This window comes from Pleurodeles waltl, chromosome 8 (assembly GCF_031143425.1).
Source record: "Pleurodeles waltl isolate 20211129_DDA chromosome 8, aPleWal1.hap1.20221129, whole genome shotgun sequence".
Classification (NCBI taxonomy): Eukaryota; Metazoa; Chordata; class Amphibia; order Caudata; family Salamandridae; genus Pleurodeles; species Pleurodeles waltl.
The window spans coordinates 750,330,688-750,352,685 of NC_090447.1; the positions used below are offsets into that span (position 1 = coordinate 750,330,688).

The 21,998-nt window shown below is 41.2% G+C and overlaps 1 protein-coding gene across 4 annotated transcripts in view; it reads left to right on the plus strand.

Annotated features, from left to right (window-relative positions):
- Window positions 1-21,998, plus strand: part of LOC138250278 (F-box-like/WD repeat-containing protein TBL1X) — a 690,394-nt gene that overhangs the window by 45,860 nt on the left and 622,536 nt on the right. For 2 of the 4 annotated variants that reach the window (XM_069204996.1, XM_069204995.1), the window contains exon 2: window positions 17,951-18,027. The exons of the other annotated variants lie outside the window; for them this stretch is intronic. The gene's annotated coding sequence lies outside the window, so the exon portion shown is untranslated. The remainder of the gene's footprint in view (window positions 1-17,950; window positions 18,028-21,998) is intronic. 4 annotated transcript variants of the gene reach the window in all.

A 21,998-nucleotide genomic window follows, 5' to 3' on the forward strand; every position in this document is an offset into this window, starting at 1 on the left:
GTATGTTGGTATAGAGTATCCCCTTGTCCTGTGACATGGAGCTCTCTGTTAGGCCCATTGGCGTTTTTTTTTTTAACGCTAATTCAGTGCAAACCTAACTCCATATTTATACTTTGTCGCTAGACATGTCTAGCGCCAAAGTTATGGAGTTAACGTCATTTTCTGGATGTGAAAACCTACCTTGTATCAATGAGATGCAAGGTAGGCGTTCCCGTCCAGAAAAGGACGCTATGGCCTTTGTGCCATATTTATTCCTGTGCTAAAAACCAGCATGAGGGGATAGGGGCCTTAAATAATGGTGCTAAGCTTGCTTAGCGACATTATTTAACCCCTGGGTATGGCCAGGCATAAAGGGACCTGTAGGCATATTTCCATGGTCAGAGACCATGGAAAGTGCCCAGAGGTGCCCTTCCCTGGCCCCAGGGCCCCCCCCCCACCCACACCAGAGGGACACCACTGGATAGGGGACCCATCCCAGGTAAGTCCTGGTAAGTATTTTCTTTTTCCCGTTCAGGAGCCCTGACTTGGGGCCCCCTGCATGGTGCTGGCCCCAATAGCCAGGCCCAGGGGACATTTGTCCCCTGGGCCTGGCCATTGGGGTGGTGGGCTGGGCTCATATCTTTACTAAGACAGGAGCCATGTTCATGGGTGTTGTGCACCAGAAAATGGCGCAACAGTGCTTAGAGGCATTGTTCTGCCTCTAATCAGTGTACGCCATAATTCGGCGCACAAGTCGCGGTTTCCCTTACGCCTCCCCCTCCCTGTTAGCATCCTTTTCAAGGACGCTAACAGGGCATTAGCGCCGGCTAGCTCCATTCCATAACTATGGCGCACGGGCAGCGTCTTGGGATGGCGCTAGACGTTGCTATACTTTTTCATGTAAAACTGCACTAACGCAGTTTTGCGTGAAAGTATAAATATGGTCCTTAGTTTTCTGTAGTAATAATGAGCACCCTCTAATCTAATGATTAGGATATTTGCAATTGTGGCACGCATTATCTATTTGAGCATTCTGGGGTCTGTATGTTGCAGAGTATCCACTTGTCTCCCCCTCCCCTCGCTCTTTTGACCCCTGGGATGTGGACCTGCCTCAATCTTTCTGTAGTTTCTGGAGCAACACCTTGCTCTTCAACTCTTTGTTTCTTATCCTTATTCTGTTCTTCCTGTGCCTGTCCCTCAGCATAGTATTGGGCAGTGATCAATACTTCTGTTAGTGGCTTTATGCCCCATATTGGCTCACAGGTATGGATGGATAATCGTATACATTCTTGGGGGCCATTTACAAAAAAACACAAGAAGGCTTGTTGAGCCCCTTCCTCAGCAGCATCCATCCTACTATGGGAAGAGAACACCTTTTGTATTCTGGAGAAGTAGACTGCTACATTTTAATCTTTTTTTTGTTTACAGTTGTTCAATTTTGGCCGATCTAGTCTCTTACGGGGGCACTCATTTTCTAAATCTAACCATTAATTTGCTGGGAAGGGCTGCTATTTCATCAGTCACTTGGCCAACCTCTTTCAGGGAATTTTCTGTAGTATTAATTTTGGTCCAAATGACATCTTTAAAGTTTTCTTTCCTGCACTTCTTCCATATATCAGATGGGAAAATGCAGGAAAATATTTGGTCTACGTCATTCAATTTTAATTGGTCTGTCCTGTTATACCATTTGTCAGGGCTTTCCCTTGTATCGGGATAGTCTTTGGAAAAGGCAATGAGTTCTGTTTTAGTCGGGGGAACATGTACATCATAATGAGGGTTATTGGCATCAAAACCTGGTACTTACATTCAGTGTGCGTCAGGCCAAATGTCTCTGATTCGAAGTCATAATGGGTAAAATTATTGGGCAGTGTCGGGTCCTGCAGCTGACCCTGTTTAAACTTTACTGAATTATAACTAATGTATGAGGGCTGTATCACCTTTCCCATTTCTTGTTTTAAATTGTTTTACTGCATTTTCACAGGTGTTCAGATTCCTAGCCTCTTTATCTGTATATTGCTTAGTACCATGTTTCATGCAGTTCTGAATTAATATTTTAATTTGATCTGGCATTTCTGGTGTTATGGTGCTTCTTTATACTGTAGCACTGAGAGCAGGTCCCCTACAGGTGGCAAATTGGGGAGAGGAGAAGGAGGAGGAGGGTCATCCTACGTTGTGTCTCCCTGTTCTTCTGATTCAAGCATATTGATACCCATTGGTTTCTGATATGACCTCTGTTTGCCTTAACTGATCATTTCCCACTTGATAGGGTGGTGGATGTGGTCTTTTAATGAAAATGTGTTCAATTATATGGTCCTTTGATATGTAAGGAGTCAGGGCCGTATACCACAAATGTCTTACTTTCTCTCCTTCATATAATATTTCCTCATCTCTTCAACAAATTTATCAGCCTTTTTCTTTCTGTCACATTCACTTGTTTTCTTCCTTTCGGTCTTCATAACTTCCTTCATACGTTTTTGCCTGACATATTTTTCCCACCTATTCAGCACATCAAACTGGAACAGTCTCACTTTGCTCTTTCCTTTCTTGAACATACATTCCCTTAGCTAATTCATTTTATTATAATCAAAAGTGACATTCAATGGAAACTGGAATGAGGGATCCTTTTCAGTATATTCATTCCATAAATGCAAAAACAGTCCAGTCTCCATCCCTTATTTAGCCATCATCTCCTCTGCTGGTGTTCCTTCTACTGGACATGAATGTACATCTACATAATGTTTATTGACACCTCACAATTTGCTACAACTACCCATTTTTCACTACTCCTATAAGATAATTATTTTAGTGTGGTAATGGTGAATCTTCTTTGTCACAATGCAGATGCTTCCTTTCACACCACTAGCCACTAACAATCATATGGGACTATCACATAACTAAGTACAATGCACTGTATTGCCCCAATAGCCATATCTATCATTAGACACTTCTCATACCATTTCACATCATTACACATATCCATAGTATTTCTTACCAGGCACCCATCTTACCACAGTCTCGACTACTATGTTGCCTCGGAGTTCTTTGGATCCATCCAAATCAACCTCGTGTCTCTGGGTACCGGTGATCCCCTCAGACTGTGATCACTAAAAAAACCTTTCTGCAGGTATGTACTTTGAAGGCAGTCATTCTCCAACTGGCTCCTTGACTGTGACTCCTTCTGGTCCGTCCTGATTGACTTAGTGGATCACAGACCAGCCCCTAGTTTGTAAACGCACAAATCGGGTACACTTGTCTGTTAATGAGAGACAGTAATCAAACACAGCAGTGGAGGTATATTTAAGTTTAACCTTGAGAGGTACAAAGCAGTCAGCTTCCAAGTATGCTCTTCCAGATGCAGCTGGTGCAATCTTTTTATATTGTATGAACTTCACTGATATATAATGAAATAGCTGAGTCAGACACACAGACACATATGCACATACTATATTTAGTAAGTTAAGCTTAAGCCCAACAGGAATCATATTGAAGCATGAATAAATTCTTGCAATGCTGAGGAAAGGTGCGATTATGACATTTGCTGTTTGTTGTCCTTTCTTATCTACCTCTTCCTTCAGTTCTTGAAAACAAAAGGGAAGCTAACAAAAGTAAACAATTAATGGACCTTTTAACCTCCTGGGCCTTTGTAGAAAAACCAGGGTTTGTGAAGACGCAACATGCAGAACGGTTACTCAGTATCACATTTTCCCCCACACAGCTCACTGTAAAAATGCATAATTTTGTGTAGTTTTGCATAACTTTCATACAGGAAAATATACAAACTTCGTCCAGGTTTCCAGCCGATCCTCATGTTAAACAAGACTCAGCAACAGACACAATTTGTCTCCTGGCTCCCTGATGAATTTATTTGGGTGATATGCAGCTAGCTAGATTCACTGTGATTTTCCCCACAGCTCATCTAGTTTGGCTTCTCCAGTTTGCTGATGATGGTAGTTTATCCACTATGCCAGTTACTCCATTTGTGAGTCTGGAGAAGCCACTCCTTCGGCCATTAGCCCTACTTGAATGCCACTTTAGGTGATGCACATAGTTTCTCAGCTTCACAATTTGGACTCCATGCTTTGTGGGTCACTCTGGTAAAATTGTCTCTCCAATAATAAAACTATTCTAGTTTAAGCACAAAGTAGTAACTAAACCAATTTCCCAGACCATCTGTCAGTGTTAAATCTCCTATTAGTCCACCTTGATGAAAACCATTTTGTTTCAAATGATAAACTTCTGGGCTTGAAACTTGTTTCATAAGGCTGTTTGAACTACCCTGTACAGATGATGTCTACTGACAAAGCCTTGTTTGAAATTTGGCGCCCACCCTATTAACAGTATTTAGATAATAGTGTAGATTTGTCCTTTTTATTTAACTTTTTTGGGAAAAATCATAATTGGTATGATTTTTTAAATATTTGTTTCATTAACAAATGTTAATGTTGTACTATTGTCACACTGATGTTACCTGCCAGAGTTGTTGCTTAAAAAAAAAAGATTGAAATGTGGTTAAGGGTGATGATGATTACCCCTGCACAAGATGATTTATGTTACCAACTAGATTCTTTTTTGCATATTTTGCTTACATAGCAGTATTTTGGCAGTGACATTGATTTATCAAGTGTCACCGAATACCGACTGTTGCTAGATCTGTGATTATTATTATTATTATTTTTTTAAAACAGGCAGCAATCTTTAGCAGCCTTGCTACGGGATAGTCCTTGGTGTTTATCAACTCCCATCAGCAACCATTTCCTTTTCCTGCTCAACCACAGAAAGCGTAGCATATCAGTTGTAACATTTCTTGGCAGCCAGCATTGCACCTTACTTCTATTCTAGCTGTTAAAAGCCTTCTCAACCCCAGCTCATTACCTCTACTAAAAATTTTTTTGGCTTTTGATACTCCTTCTTTGTGTACAATAAATAATTACTCTGCTTCCTTGTAGAGAAAATGCCTCTTTTAGCTGTCTGTCTAGCAGCCATCTGTAGAAGGAACCCCTCTGGCCTTGAGCGGTGGCAGTTAAAAACATGCTTTTGCATAATAAAATTGTCAGCCTTGATAAAAAGCTTGTTGGTCCTGCTTTAAAAAAAAAATTTTAACAAAAAAAACTTTGTAGTCTATGTGATGAGTTTCTCTTCTGTTTATGGTTTGTGTTGTTTCTCATGTCAGCCCATCTGAGTTGGCCTTGTGCACCTTTAAGTTTTCCTGTCCTGTGTTACATCAAGGGGATTTGAATTCTGCTCTTTGCTTTTTGCAAAATATGCTCAGTAAACCAGCACATCACTTTCGTTCCACATCGACTCCATTGCAAAGTCTGCTCGTCACCAACTGCGCCTTCTTTGGGGGATTCGTCGCTTCTTCCCGGAGCACGACCTTAAAACCCTGGTCCAATCGCTGGTTCTCTCCAGATTGGACTACTGCAACTCTCTTCTTACTGGCCTTCCCAAATCCCACCTTTCCCCCCTGAAGTCTATTCTCCATTCAGCAGCTCATTTCATATATGGGGCCAAAAGAAGCGACCACTTCACACCCATTTTATCCACCCTCCGTTGGCTTCCCATAGAGGCAAGATCTATCTACAAAACTGCATGTATCACCCACAAAGCCTTGCACGCCTCCTCCCCTCGCTACCTGGTGAATAAACTGAAACTCTGGGGGCTCCAGACCATCACGTAATGCAGAAAAGTTATTACTTGAACCACCCATTTTCAAGAAGGAAAGATCGATGGCCCAATCCTTTTCAGGCAACGCGGTGAGAATCTGGAACTCACTTCCGCCTCCGCTTCGGACCACCACCTCTTCCCAGGCCTTCAAAAACGACCTCAAAGCTCTCCTCCTTCAAAGACACTTCCAAATTTAATTCAAGCCCTCTGTTTTCTGAAGGAAGTCCTTCCATTATAGGAAAATCTGTTCTACATGCCTATAGAAGTGCCTTCCCAGGGTGTTTTTGTGTTTTGAGTGTCTGCCATTTAGTGCAGTATTATACCTCTACCTGTATTTTGTACTCTTTTGTAACATGCACACGGCACCTTTCCTTTTACAACGTATCATTTGCTACCTCTTATTTCTTGTTTGCTTTTGATATATGCACAACGGCCACCACTGCCTCATGTAACGTAACTATAGTTTTAGTGTTTTGAGTGTCTACCATTTATTGCAATTTTCTTTTTTTTCTTTTACCTCTACTCGTACTTTATTTGCACTTGTAACCTGCACACGTCACTTTTTCCTTTCGTAACGTATCGTTTGCTACCTCGTGTATTTTTTTGCTCTTGATACTTGCACAATTATCACTATTGCCTCATGTAATGTAACGTTTGTTTTTGTAACTGGCACACTTGCAATTTTTCTCTTCGTGTATCTTTACTTTGCCTATTGTGAAGCGCTCTGACACCTTCGGGTAAAGTCTGCGCTATATAAAAACGCATTAAATAAAATAAAATAAATAAAAAATAAAAAAAAAAGCTTTTTCCATTTCTGGGTTGTTTCCGGAATATCGTGTGAAATGTGATATCGCAAGTGAAAATGACTTCCGAGGGGGTACATTGTGTAAATCATGCGAGATACTGACACCACACTGCTTGAAGCTGAAAATGGCTCCTGAGCTACGCCTTTTCTGCATAACTGGAAATTATGCAAAATTTTGTAAGGATACATTTCAGAATTTTTGCGCTGTTTGTGTAATGCACATTTTGCTCGCTTATTAGACTTTCATCCAGGAGGGATATCTTGGCCCCTTAAGACATAATTCAAAAGTGACCTTGAATTTCGAACTGCCAAAGCAAGAAGGACCCTCCATATTGAGAAGGATAATTCTGAACTTTTTAAAAAAATGCAGAATAGCAGGCTAATAAATGCGTGGGTATGATTACAATTAAATCCTGAACGTAACAATTAAGTAATTAGATGACCTATCTTATATTTGGCAGGGCATTCTGTAGAATATAACAATGCAGTGGGGTGGGTGGTCAGATTTGATGTTGCTTTTTATTCACTATTTACTGATTTAAGCGTCTGAAGCAGCCTATTCTATCATTTATTTGTGGCATTTAACTTTTGCAACAGTTTTTTGTTTGTTTGAAAAAAATCAGATTGCCATTGTAGCACAAGCATGACATTCAAACTCTGTTTTCTGTGAATCTTGTTTGTTTTGGTAGTGCTATCACAGTCTGCCAGTCAAGTTATGAAATTCGATGGTGGCTACATCTCGTATCAAGTGAATTTAAGAGTGTGGGCACTGACCAAGTAAAAGCATTAATTCTCTGTCAGGATAGGCCTGGGACAGTAAACATACCTTGGCCCGAGAAGATAACTGACCACCATTATAGCAATTCGGCTAAAAAAGTGGCACACAATTACGAATCGGGCAGTTTTGAACTTGTAAAGGCACACTTTGTAGGTGTTTTGCAAGGTATGCAAGACTGCATGTATTTGTGCCTGATGCGTGCAATGTTTGTAGTAATATCCTGGATATCAACATTAGACAAGCATTGGCAAACCCAGGAGATCTAGCTTGTTCCAGAGCTATTGGCTTTGCCCATGTGTTTTAGTCATGTTGTACAACAGTGTGTCGTAGATTGGTGTCTCGTAGGTTGGCATGTTGCAGCATCATAGAATGCAGTGGCATAGATTAGAGTGGTGCCTAGTAGACTAAAAAGGCCTAGAGTGCAGCAGCATAGAGTGCAGTGGTGCAGAGTAGAGTACAGTGCTGTAGAGATCAGTGTAGAGTTGAGTGTCACAGAGTGCAGTGGCTTAGAGTGGTGTACACTAGAGTGGCAAATAGTACCATGTTGTAAAGTGCAGTGGCATACAGTAGAATGTAGTAGCATAGAGTTGAGTGGTGCAGACTAGAGTGCAGTAGTGTATACTGGAGTTCTGTAGAGTGGCATAGAGTGCAATAGCATCAAGTGGAGTGATGCATACTAGAGTGCAGTAAAGTGGTACAGAGTACAGTGCAGTGGCATAGAGTACCATGGTGCAAAATAGAGTGGTGTAGAGTGTAGTACCGTAGAGTGCATTGGCGTAGAGTGCAATAAAGTGGTGCAGGATACAGTGTGGGAGAGTCGTAGAGTGCAGTGCCGTAGTGTAGAATGGAGCAGAGTGTCAGAGAGTAAAGTGATGCAGAGTAGAATAAAGGGGTTTAGATTGCAGTGGTGTAGAGTGTTGGGGAGTAGAGTACAGTAGCGTAGAGTGCAGTGGCATAGAGTGTTGCAGAGCAGAGTGGTGAGGAATGCTTTAGAATAGGATGGAGTAGTTAGAGTGGAGTGAACTGTTTCAAAGTAGAATGGAGTGATGCAGTGGCGTAGAGTGCAGTGGCTTTAAGTAGAGGGACTTAAAGTGAAATGTTGTAGAGTGTACTGGCTTAGAGCGCAATGGCATGGAGTGGTAACATAGAAGTGTGCATTGGTTTAGAGTGCAGTGTTGTGGAGTGGAATGGTGTAGTAAAGAGTGGTGTGGAGTGGCCTAGAGCCGAGTGGTGAAGGATGTAGTGGCAAAGAGTGCAGTGGTGTAGAGTGCATTGGCAGAAAGTATAGTAGTGCACAGTAGAGTACAGAGGAGTGATGTAGAGTAGAGTGCATTGCGATGTAGTTGAGTGGCATAGAGGGAAGTGTTGTAGAGTGTAGTTGCATGGAGTGACCTGAAGTGGTAATGCATGGCATACTAGCACACTGCCATTACACACAGCACTTTTGAATTGACCATTACATTTTCACAGACATAGCTGTTTACTGATAAAAGTATACAGTGCACAAACAATAATGTGTGGAAATGTTATTACCTAATGTATTGATTTGCTTGGATTGCAATAAAACATTTGTTTCCTCCACACTTCAGAAATACGAAATAAAATGCTTCATTTGTGCTTTCCTAACTCTGATATATTCTGAAATATCTACACAGTTCATTTATAGCTATTCAAACTTTGTGTGCTAGAACAAAACTGCTAGATTGTCCCACAAATCCTCTCACTTTGAAGTCGGAGAAAGAAAAGTAAACACCATGCTCCCATGGAAGACAGTCTGACAATAGATCTCTGTCCTTGAGTGCACCACACATGTGACGAGATAAGAATACGATTTAAAGGCCTGTTTATTGAAAGGGAGAACTCGGAAGAATACAGTAAATAAGCTGTAATCCACGCAAGGGACACACTCAAGCTGGACAGCCTAAAACAAAAAGAGCCAGCAAATATGAGTTACAAACTGCAAAGCGATGGGTGGATTGCATTCCCAGGAAAGGTTTCTGAATGTCCCCAAGATATCTTTAGCAAACTAGACAGCTGAGCTGTCTGGTAGATTTTGACCTAAAATTGGCCCACCAGACCTTAAAACAGGCCTTCAAACAGCAAAAGAAATAGCCCACAGGCTGACCTATCAGACTAGTTCTTTTGGCACTGCCACATTGCCCAGTAGATCAGTTGTCTGTTCTCTGGTGATATCATGACAATGACTGTTTCACATTCTACTCAGATGGGTTATTTTCTCTTTTTTCGTTTCTCCTCTTCACTGTGCTCATCGGCCGTGACATCACCTGTACGTTCTTTTCTGACCACTTGTTTTTCCATGTGCCGTAGATCTTCAGTGTTAAATGTAATTCATGGAATCTTTTTAGCCTATTTACCAAATGTTCACTTTTTTAATTTCTAATACTGTCTTTCAGGAGTATGAAACCAAATTGTGATAACTAATAGAGTTAAAAGACCTAAGAAAAAAACGAAGAAGAAAAAAGTATGAAATAAGAATTAGCTCAAGAGAGGCCGTAGAGAGTATTACAAAACCGAGTAAAGAAAATTGCATATAAATACAGTCGATCATTAAATAATTTATTCAGCTTAAATAAGACATAAAAGATATAGATTGAAATCTTTCTGCTGCTGATGAGATTGTCTATAATGCTTATATTGCAAACGAACAGTGATACAGTTAGGCATATAAAAATTTTGCACATGCCATTTATTAAAGCTGTCAACTTTTACTGTGGTCCTCCCCCAAATGGTTTGCCTTCTTCCTCCATTTTTTACTGATCTCATTTTTCTGGCCTTTGGACTTTACTACTGCTAACCAGTGCTAAGGTGCATGTGCGCACTCCTTAAAACATGGTAATGTTGGCTTATCCTCAGTTGTCATATTTAATTTACTTATAGGTCCCTAGTGGAGTGGTACTACATGTGCCAAAAGGTCTGTAAATTAAATGCTGCTGGTGGGCCTGTAGCACTGATTGTGTCACCCACTTACGTAGTCCTTTAAACATGTCTCAGGCCTCCATTGCAGCCTGTGTGCAGTTTTTAAACTACTATGTTGACCTGGCACAATAAACCTTTTGCCAAGCCCAAACATTACCTTTTTCTACATAAATGACATCCCTGTGACAGGCCCTTGACAGCCCAAAGAGCAGAGTGCAGCTTATATAAAAGGTAAAACATGTATTTTTTAGTTTTGCATGTCCTGGTAATGAAAAACCCTTAAATTAGTTTTTCACTGTTGCAAGGCATACCTTTCCAATGGGGTAGCATTGAAATTACATTCCTACATTTAATAGGCTGTAATCTCCAAATGGGAGCAGGTAACCAGTTCATATTTGATTTCTTTGGAATTGTAATGAAATGTGCTAATGTATGGTGACGTCATATTTTAAGTTACAAGTTTGAAAATGCCACTTTTAGAAAGTTGGCATTTTCCTGCTTTAACCATTTGGTGCCCTGCACCCTGTCTTTGGGACATGCGACTGGGTGTAACTGACGGTTGAGCTTTGTGTATTCCCTCTAGACAGCCACACACAATAGGGAGCTTAGACGCACCTGGATGGGCTATCTTTGGCAGGATGGGAGGGAGGAGCTGGGCACAGACCCATTTAAGTTTGACTAACCTGATCCCTGCTTTCCATTGCAATTGGCGGCAATTGTGACTTTCTTCTAGTCTCGATTGACCGGATAACCACTACTGGCGCTTTGGGTTTTTTGGCCTTCACAAACTTTACAATTGCATATCTCCACATCTAGTGATTGGAGTTTTGGTCTTGTTTTATTTATTAAATATTCCTCTGTTTTTCTAAACTAATGTGGGATCCTTTTGTGGTATGTTGTCACTCTGTTACTGTTGAAGTGTTGTAAAAATGGTTTACACATTGCCTCTAGCTAACCCTGACTGCTCTATGCCAAGCTACCTGATGGTAGAGCACTGAATAATTTAGGGTTTGCTTGTGACTTCACCCTTAGAAGAATTGTGATTGCTGCTTGGGAAGGCTGTCACACTCCTAACCCAGTAACTCAATTTCTTACACTGCTACAACAACAAATACTCCTCTCCTCTGATTATTTGCTGATAAGTACATTTTAGTAGCCTAGGAAGCAAAAAGGCCTGATGATTTTCTTTAATCTCAAATGATTTGTTCTGTATTCATTATCCAAAGTCAAGATGCATACCTCTAGGGTGTCTACTCTCTGGAGATATTATGTACTCCGAATCCAGTGCTCTTAATTTCAGTGTCCTGTTTTTCACCTCTGGTGTCTATTCTGGCATTATATTTACCATAGTACACCAGTAGCCTGGATCACCTTGATGTTCTGATGAAAATAACTCACTACTAGGCACATGAAGTCCTTGTTTGTGTTTGCACCTGAATGTTTCAGGATGCTCTCTTTGACCTCAGCTATTGTATTGCTGACACGTTTCTTCTTTCATCAGCACATTTAATTCACACTACGTAGTCCATCTTACATTTGATGAAAGTGTTTATAGATACAGGATTTTCTGGTGTGGAACCACATTGGGTTGTCTCTAAACTATGCTTCCATGCCTTGCATTATATTCATTTTTTAGGTTTGATTAACCCCTCAGCAGCTGGGCCTCGCCTCCCCCCACTCCCCCACAACCCCCCTTCCTGCGCCCTTTTTTGGCTATTTGGGGTAGTTCACGCTTAGGCCTGAATAACTTTTTGTCCTAAAAGCTATCCACGCCAAATTTGCGTCCTTTTTTTCCCAACATCCTAGGGATTCTAAAGGTACCCAGAGTTTGTGGGCTCCCCTGGAGGAGACCAACAAATTAGCCAAAATACAGCTAAAATGTAATTTTGTTTCAGAAAAATAGGGGAAAAAGGGCTGCTGAAGAAAGTATGTGGTTTTTCTTCCCTGAAAATGGCATCAACAAAGGGTTTGCAGTGCTAAAATCACCATCTTCCCATATTTCAGGAACAGGCAGACTTGAATCAGAAAGCCATATTTTTCAGCACAATTTTGACATTTTACTGGGACAGACCCCATTTTTCCAGTCCATACTTCCAGTTAGTGACAAAAATGGGTGTGAAACCAATGCTGGATCCCAGACGGCTAAACATTCCTGAAAAGTAGAAAAACTTCTGAATTCAACAAGGGGTCATTTGTGTAGATCCTACAAGGTTTTCCTACAGAAAATAACAGCTGAAATAAAATAAAAATTGAAATTGAGCTGAAAAAAACAGCTGTTTTTCTTCACGTTTTCCTCTAACTTTTTGCTGTGATGTCATGTTTTCAAAAGTAATATACCATTACGTATACTGAACTCGTTCTGGTTGCGGGAATATATAGGGCTTGTAGGTTCATCAAGAACCCTAGGTATCCATAGCCAATAAAGGAGCTGCACTTTTCAATGGGTTTTCATTGTTTACCGGGTGTACAGCAATTCATTTGGTGAAATATAAAGAGTGAAAAATAGGTATAAAGGAAACCTTTGTATTTCCCCAATGGGCACAAGATAAGGTGTTGAGAAGCAGTGATTATTTGCACATCTCTGAATTCCGGGGTGCCCATACTAGCATGTGAATTACAGGGCATTTCTCAAATAGACATCTTTTTTTACAAACTCTCTTACATTTGGAATCTAATCTGTTCTGCTATTCTGTGTTCCCCCAAGTCTCCCGACAAAAATGGTACCTCACTTACATGGGTAGGCCTAATGCCCGCGACGGGAAACGCAACACGGACACATCACATTTTTACTAAGAAATCTGACATGTTTTTTTGGAACGTGCCTAGCTGTAGATTTTGGCCTCTAGTTCAGCTGGCACCAAGGGAAACCTACCAAACCTGTGCATGTTTGAAAACTAGACACCTAGGGTGAGGTGACTTGTGGGGTTCTCACCAGGTTCTGTTACCCAGAATCCTTTGCAAACCTCAAAATTTGGCAAAACAAAAGACTTTTTCCTCACAATTCGGTGATAGAAAGTTCTGGAATTTGAGAGAAGCCATAAATTTCCTCTGCCACCCCTTATCTCCCCCGCCCCCAGCATTTCCCCAAGTCTCCCTATAAAAATGGTACCTCACTTGTGCAGGTAGGCCTAGTGCCCGCAACAGGAAATGCCCTAAAACACAGCATAGACGCATCACATTTTCCCAAAGAAAACTAACCTGTTTTTTGCAAAGTGCCTAGCTGTGGATTTTGGTCTCTAGCTCAGCCTGTACTTAGGAAAACCTAACAAACCTGTGCAGTTTTGAAAACTAGACACCTATGGGAACCCAGAATGGGATAACTTGTGGCACTCTCACCAGGTTCTGTTACTCAGAATCCTTTGCAAACCTCAATATTTGGGGGGAAAAAAACCTTTTTTTCTCACATTTCGGTGATAGAAAGTTCTGGAATGTAAGAGGGGCCACAAATTTACTTCCACCCAGCACTCACTCAAGTCTCCTGATACAAATGGTATCTCACTTGTGTGGGTAGGCCTAGTGCCCGCAACAGGAATAGATCACACAACGGTAAATGTTGGTCCTTACATGAGGGCAACTGTTGACCCTGGGGTGATCCATTCCTGACGCAGGCACTAGGTACAGGCGTTTTATCAGGACAGGTGGGAAAACACTGAATGGTAGGAATTTTCTGGATCCCAGCATATTCCTGTAGTTTGTGTGACAGAAATGCAAAACCAAATTGAGTTTTTAATCAACATTTCATCTTTGCAGGGTATTCTGGGTAAGAAAACTTTGGGGAATCCATACAAGTCACACCTCTGTGGACTCCCCCGGATGTCTAGTTTCAGGAAGTGTCTGGGTCTGGTAGGTTTCCCTATGTGGCCGCTGAGCCCAGGACCATAAACGCAGGTGCCTGCCTTACAAAACCAGGTTGTTTTGTGGTAGATAAGTTTTATGTCTCCACAATACGATTTAGGCAGTGGAATTTGGGGCTGAACTAAATTGGGGAGCTCCCAAGAGAGCACTCTCTCTGTGTTTGCCGCTGCATGCACCTGTTCTCTAGGTTGGGCTAACCTGCTGTTGTCCCGCTGCACAGACTGTGCTTGAGAAGGGACAGCAGGGCTGTCCTCATCACCTCCCTCATAATCAATGGAAGAGGAGTTCTTGAATGGGACGCCTCCGACTGAAAAGTCACTCCCAGAGTCTGCGCCATTGTCCTATCCCTCAGATGCTGTCTCAGTCTCTGATCCTACGTCAGAGCTGTCCTCTGTAACCCGAGTGAGGGCTTGAGCAGCAGCCATCCAATGAGATGCCATCTCTGCTACTGGCTAAACTGTCGCTCTAAAACACTAGCCTACTTAGACAGTCACAAAATTGCTGGTGTGTGTGTGATATGTGCAACAGAAGAGGTCACCTTACCTTCGCTTCTTCCCTCAATCAGCACATTCTTTCAAAACACTCAAAAAAGACACACTATTACTTCACCTTGTCGCATACCAATCGTCACAGTCTTTGGCACCTCTAACGCTCAGCCCAACAATCATTTTTGGTGCTCCCACTCCTATGACCTCCTCCCCGGATTCCCTCACTACCACTGAGCAAAAGTGCCCCTTTATCTCTCCATAGCCCCCCTGCACATACATTTCATTTGTATTATAGCGCAGGTAATGGCTAACTTTACTAATCCACTCAGCTATTTACATAAAATACAGATTTGATCTTTGCAGTAGGCATATAAACCTTCTTTGCTACTTTATGGCATCTAAACTGCCACTAGACAAAAGTCAGATCCTTTGGTAGTAAAATCATAATCACAAAACTTACTTGACTTTTTTTATTGCTGCCTAAAAGCTACAGTTGAAGTATGTGCATTGCTTTGAAGAAGCAAGCAGCAACTGCAAGGGAACTGGTGGCGTATATGTGTGTGTGTGTGTGTGTGTGTATATATATATATATATATATATATATATCACTTTTAGATGTGGGTGTGGTTTTCCTGGGGGCCGAACGCACCCCAAGGAAAACCACACACGCGTTGATAAAAGTGATCACTATATATATTTTAAATTAAATAGCTGTATGGTTTCCGTGGGGGCCATAGTGTCCCTCAGGGAAACTATACAACTATTACAAAAAATTAGTGCCCCCACAGGCGACCCCCTGTCAATTTCCGTTTTTTATTTTTTTTATTGAGATTACTGTTTACAAGATCATCTTTTAGCTAATCTGATTTTGACAAAAATTACCCTTTTTAGGCAGCCACCCCATTTATTTTGCTGAATTTTATTGCTGGTTTTTAGATTTTGCACACTGGGACGCTGCCATCCAGTGTATATGCTTGGACCCCTAAAATTTATTAGAATTGGATTACACCTAATTGGCATATTTAACTTTCCACGAGGGACATAGTATATGTTGTATAAAGTTCACCCATGGAATGTTAAATCTCACCAATGGACTCCAACACCAGTTGTGCCATCTACTATTGTTACAAGGATGCTTAATGCCTTCCAAAGTAGCCTGACTGCTGCCGTTTAAACTTGCAGCCCGAGCTATCAAAATAACACTTCTGACTGGAAAAAAATAATTATTTTTAAATATTAATAAGTCACTTCTAACTAGTCCATTTAGCCCACTCTGTAGGGTGCCTAGGATTTAAAAGTGGGATCTGTTGAAAATTAATGATACTTTGTCACTAGAGTGCCCAATCCCCAAAAACTGTTTTTACAGTGGAAGACTGGTTCTGGCGTGCCCATGAGGAAAACTAAAGTGAAGATTAACATATTCATTTTGCTAATTCTTGTTTGAAACAGCCTAGAGAAATGCTTCAACCATTATTTTTAATACTCATTAAAAGTCCAACTCAATGGAAAAGTTAGATTTTTGATAAATATGTAGGAAAAATAACTTCTAGAAAGTTGCCTTTTCCCTTCCTGAAGCTCCTGGAGGCACATTTTCATTAGCTTTCCATCAACGTCCCCTGCTAGTGCTTGACCTTAATGAAGTGTGACAACTGGTCTCACAGCAGAGACAATGGCTTAGGTTTTATCACTGTATGAGCTGGAGGTGAGGTATGTGACACCTGTTAGCCCAGGAAAAGCAGCTGGGAGGATTCAGGATTTCAATATACGTTAAAGGGACAAGAACGGGACCTGCCCATTTTCAGTCAAGTGTAAGCGGAAGCCTGAGGAAGGAAAGCCTTTGATATTTAGGGACTCTGTAGCAGATTAGGTACCAGTCCCTTGAGGAACAGTTTGTGGTAGCTGAGGAGGAGAGGAAGGGATTGCTAATTTCTCTAAACACTCCCCAAGGTGGCCAACAGGCTCCTTTCAGAAGCAGAAGGTATGTGCCATCTTGGATTTTTCTGAAAGGTAAACATGAAAAAATAGAAAGGGCTGCCCTTAGGAACTTTTTCCTCACTGGTTAGCAAGTGTTGTGGAGTCGCATCCCCGTCCCTACTCACTTTTTCAATCTAGAAAGATTGTACCTCACCCACAGCTCACTTTCTGGACCTGTGGAAAAAGGACTGACCCTTCTGACTGAAACCTGTAATGAGACCTGAAGGGATGGACCTGCTCCCACTTATACTCAGGACAAAGAAGTGGACTCTGAAGGTCAGTTAGCTGACCTCCTGCGTGGCTACAGGGCCATCAAAATCTGCAAAAGGCCTTTTTCCATGAGTGACCAGTTGCAACCGAAAAAGAACGAGACCCTACTTGTGACCTCTAGTGGAGTAGGTCCGCGTCTATTAGGTCCTGGGAGCCTTGATGGTGTCTGGAATGCACTTTGAAGAATTTTGGACTTCCAGACCTCTGGAATGCTTGGACCAACCACCGAAGTCAATCTCAAGGTACGACCTTGCTGGGCAAAAAAAATCAGGGTGGTCCTGCTCTGCACTTTATGCCTCTTGAATATAGAGTTCAGTGAACTCACCCTACAAGCCTATCCTTCCTCCGTGCAACCTTCCTGGATATAGCCTGCTGCCTTGGCCCGCTGCAGGAAGCCAAACTCCCAAAAATAAATTAAGTCCAAAGGTTGACATTCTGACCCTGCGAAGGTGGGAAAACTATCCGGCTGGGTTCTGAGCTGTTCCCACCAAAACCTGTGGCTTCAGAGGAGCATTGCTCAATGGTTATCCACCGGATATAGCCTACTGCCTGGGCCTGCTGAAGGATTCTGACTTCATTTCAGAGACAAAGTCGGAAGGTAAAAACTTGATCAGGATGAACCTGTGTGGCATATCAGACCTGCGCTGTAGTGCAGATGGCCTAAAATGAGCTTAGGTCCCGGCCACGTGCAAACAGTACTTTCTTTTGGCACTTTACTTTTCCTTGGTGCTTTTTCTTTTAAATCTTAAAAAAATATATTTTCAGTTGCCCTTATTGGATACATGTTGTTTTTCTGCCAATTTTGTTTATACGTTTTTCTCTATTTTCTATAAATTGAAATAGGATTTTTTTTAAAAACCTTTTAACTGTACTGGTGGTTCTAAATGCTTTACACATTTTCTTTAAGCCTGTCTCCTCTGTAATTTAGCTACAAGGTGTTGAATTCAGGATTAAATTATTGATAACTTGTGTTGGACCTTACAAGTTGGTGACGTTATCACTTTTGGTGGACTAAGAGCCACCCCAATTAATAATTCACTTTCTTATAGTGGTCTAATGTGTGTGAAAGCAGCATGATTGTTTGTTATTACTCTTAATATGTGGTCCATCCTTTAAATTCCCCTGTTTTTATCAGATTACTCCACTGTTTAGGCTCCCAACTGTGGTAACTGATGAGATGAATATTTTGTCTCTATCCAGGGTGGCATACTTAAAGTCTCTATCAATGCTGAAAAGCAGATGTTAATGCTGGCTGCCCGCTCCTTGATCATCTTCTGGTAAGGTTTTATTGTAGCTAGGAATTGCAAAAATCTGCAGACCTCTCAGTATTTGTTTCGCTTTCATGTATTTTCTGAGTGAGGTTGCTTCCCACCTCTTTATTATTTCTTGACATATCAATTTCTTCACCTTGTACAGATTGAGCTTTATGCTTAGATTGATCACCCTAGTGTCGGCATAGCTTTACACATGTTCAGACCAGTCACAATATGGTCATCAAATAGAGCCTCTGACAAGGACTCAACAGGTGGAGCCTCAATTGGGTCCTGATGTCACTCCCCTGAATCTATGTTAATATAAAGGATATCACATGCTGCACATCTGCATATTTGGCTTATGTTTTGTTGTTTTGTCTTGTGCAGTACTTCTAAAGAATGGCATTTAACCATAACCAATGAATGGTTAAATCTGTGCCACAAGATAATTTCAAAATAATTAAGCCTTACTGGTAACAATACCAGCTGTTCTCTCCTGGAATGTGATTCTAGAATGGTGTCTGCGGTGGAAGATATTTGCTGCACTGTGGTAATACGATGGAATGCGACTGATCTTTTGAGCTGACATTGTGTGTGTGTGTGTGTGTGTGTGTGTGTGTGTGTGTCAAATACATATAGCTCAACATGGTTGCCACTGTGCTAATCCTATGCTTAAAAACTTTGCTAACAGAAGTTTGAGATGAGCAGATTCAGAGTGGCACATGAGTTGAGGATGCGCTATACTAAAGCTGCTTTTCCCCTAAACTTGGGAACTACCCAGAGATGTTCGCTTCTTTTTTTTTGCATGATATATGGTAATTGCATTTACAAACTGCTTACTGAATATGTAGAATAGGTTGCCCTTAATTCTTACTTGTCAGCTTCCTGGCAGCGACCAACCATATTATCTTTGTATTAAAATTGATATTATAGTTAGTTATTATTATTTTATAATTTAAGTGTACTTTGAACACAGGCTGCAAGGAATAATTCAAACTCCTGCCTGAAGATACATTTTTGGATTGTTGTGCGTGCGAAAATTGATTTCACTGACTTTGACTAAGTAGATGTGAGCAGATTGTAAGCCTGCTTGGCCAAGCAGTCTGTAAAGGGCATTTGATGAGTATTTTCCCTCTCGAATTTGTGCTGAGTTCGGCATAAAGTAGTATTGATAGGTGGCCAATTCATGTAATTGAAGCTGTGGTGCCCCACTACTGCTAAATTTCATAATGCACATATGAACACTTCGGGAAATTTGTAAATATCGAATTTAGAGATATTTCTGTCTACTAATTTTCATACTAAGTGAATTCTCCAGCTCTAAATGTCCTGTGTGATCACTGAGTGCCCAGCCTTTATTGAGGTTTGGCAGAAGGCAACCACATGGATTTGACATGAAGCATCTTGCTTGCTCGGTTTTACTTAAAGTACATAACTAAGATGGATGCTACATGCACTTTGCCTTGCTTGTATCTGATTTCAACGGTGATGTCTGCCTGATGTTTGCAATTTGGTTTCAAATACCTCCTCAGGAAAATAAAACATCATGCATGTGTACATAGGTGTGGTTACTTTATTCCAGACGCAGCTCAAGAATTCTCTTCTTCACCTAGGTGAGGGCAGATGAAGCATACTTTTCCCAAAATTCTATTGTTTCATGCAATTACCTTTAATTTTGTAGTTATTGCAAACCGAGCTTGTAAATATCCATGCCCCCATTATTTTTTTATTTTTTTTATTTTTAATTAACGCCCATTTTGGATGTGCAAGCTTTCTTTAGACCTAAAACTGGCAGTGGATGGCAGGGCGTTGCTTATCCTGTTTAGGTTGCATCCTACCAGACAGCACACTGTGCTGTCTGGTTTCCTAAAGACATCTTGGGGTCTTTCAGAAAGTTGACCTAGGAATGTATTAAGCTCGTTGATTGCCATTGGCTTTGTGGTTTGTAGCTCACACTTTCTGGCTTTCCATTTGCTGGTTTTATTTGCTGCAGACTCTACATGTTCAGTGCATCCCTCCCGTGGCCTAAACTGTGTTTTCTGTATTCTTCCACGACCTCACTTTCTGTTAACAGGCCTTTAAATCTTGTTCTTATCTGGTCACATTTGCTGTGCATTTGAAGACCGAGGTCAAATATCAGCCACAGTTTTTCAAGGGCTCTTGTTTACTTTTTTTTCTCTGACTTTAAAGTTAGCTGATTTATGTGACAATCTTGCTGGGTACCGGGTGTAGGAGTGAGTTCTTTCTAACACACGACAACATTTCAATGTACTGAAAGTACGCAGGTGAAGAGAGGCTGCAGGCAGAATGGCATAAGATAGGTTTAAGGGTTTATTGCCATTTAAATTCAGTGAGTCTCACCACATTTTATTTGTAGGATAATAATAAAAGGTGGCCTAGTTTTTTATTGTTTAGGGTCCTGGCAGGCACTCTGAAATACTCTTTCTTTTCCAAAAAGTTTCAGTCCAATTTGGATTCTATCACATATCCCTGCTGTAGTTTGTACAAGCAAAATGATGTACTTTTTTTCTTCTGTAATTTTACCTAATGTATACCAAGAGATTTTTAGTACTTTTTTGAAGCGTAGAAATGTCCAGGGCTGTTTACCTTCCTATTATTGTTTATTGGGATTAGGGCAGTGGTTCCCAACCTGTGGTCCGGGGACCCCTGGGGGTCCGCGAGAGCCTAGAAAATGGAAAAATATAATTAAATATTGACAAATTAGGTCCCCAGCTTCCAGTAATGACTCAGGCGGGGGTCCCCCGGATTCCCATGATGATTCAGTGGGGGTCCCTGAGTTCCATTAATGTTAAAGTGGGGGTCCACAGAAATCAAAAGGTTGGGAACCACTGGATTAGGGGATGAAGAAATCTGTGGATATGTGTTTTTATTTTCACAAGCTGCGGTTTGGGCAAGGGATTTGATGTCTCCTGATTAAACTGTGTTATGAATTACTCGCTATGCTATGTGAGTTATGAATTTTAGTGTTTTATAGAATTGATAATTATGTATAAGCAGTGCAATTGTGATATTATCGCATTTTAGTGTATTTTAATATATAGTATTTTTTTCATGTTTTTATTTCTATTCAAGGTTGTTTATAGCCAGATAAGGATGTTTTGACTTGACATCAGAATTATGAAGGTACAAATGAAGCACACGTTTTTTTATTTCTGAAGTGTGTTGAAAACAAATACTTTAATATGATCAAAATGAATCATTATAGTACGTGATGCTATTTCCACATATTTTCATCTGTGCATTGTATTGTTTTATCAGTAAAACTGTATGTTTGTGCAAATATAATGGTCATTTCAACTAAAAATATGTGGTCTGTAATGGCAGTGTGCTACCCCACCATGAGTACTCCACTCTATGCATCTCCACTCTGCACCACTACACACCACTGCTCTCTACTATGCACCACTCTACTTTACACTACTCCACTCCAGCTCTCTACTCTACTGTGTACCAGTCTACTCTATATCAATGCACTCTTCGCCACTCCACTGTATACCACTCCAGTCCAGGACACACCAATCCACTCTGCACAGCTCCACTCTTCGCAACTGTACTTACACCACACTGCAACAATGCACTGTACTCCACTACACTCAATGCCAATACACTGTACACCAATGCACTTTACTCTGTAGCACTCAACTCTATGTCCCTGCACTCTGTAAATCCACAGTATGCCCTCTAAGCTACTCAGCACCACTTTACTCTACACCATTACACTCTGTGCCATTCTAGGCAAGTGTTATGCGGTTCCTACTTCAGTAATGGACTGCGCGTTAGGAAGGCAGAACTGCAGGGTGTGAAAGACTGAGCCCATCCACACCATTTAGTAACTGCCGGCCTAACTCCTGGCTAGCTCACTGTGCCTCACCAGAATCCCAAAATTATCGGGGTGAAAGGTGATAATGGCAACTTGAACATGACACTGTCTCCACCCCACTGGGAAGCTGTGGAAACATACCTTAACCCTTTCA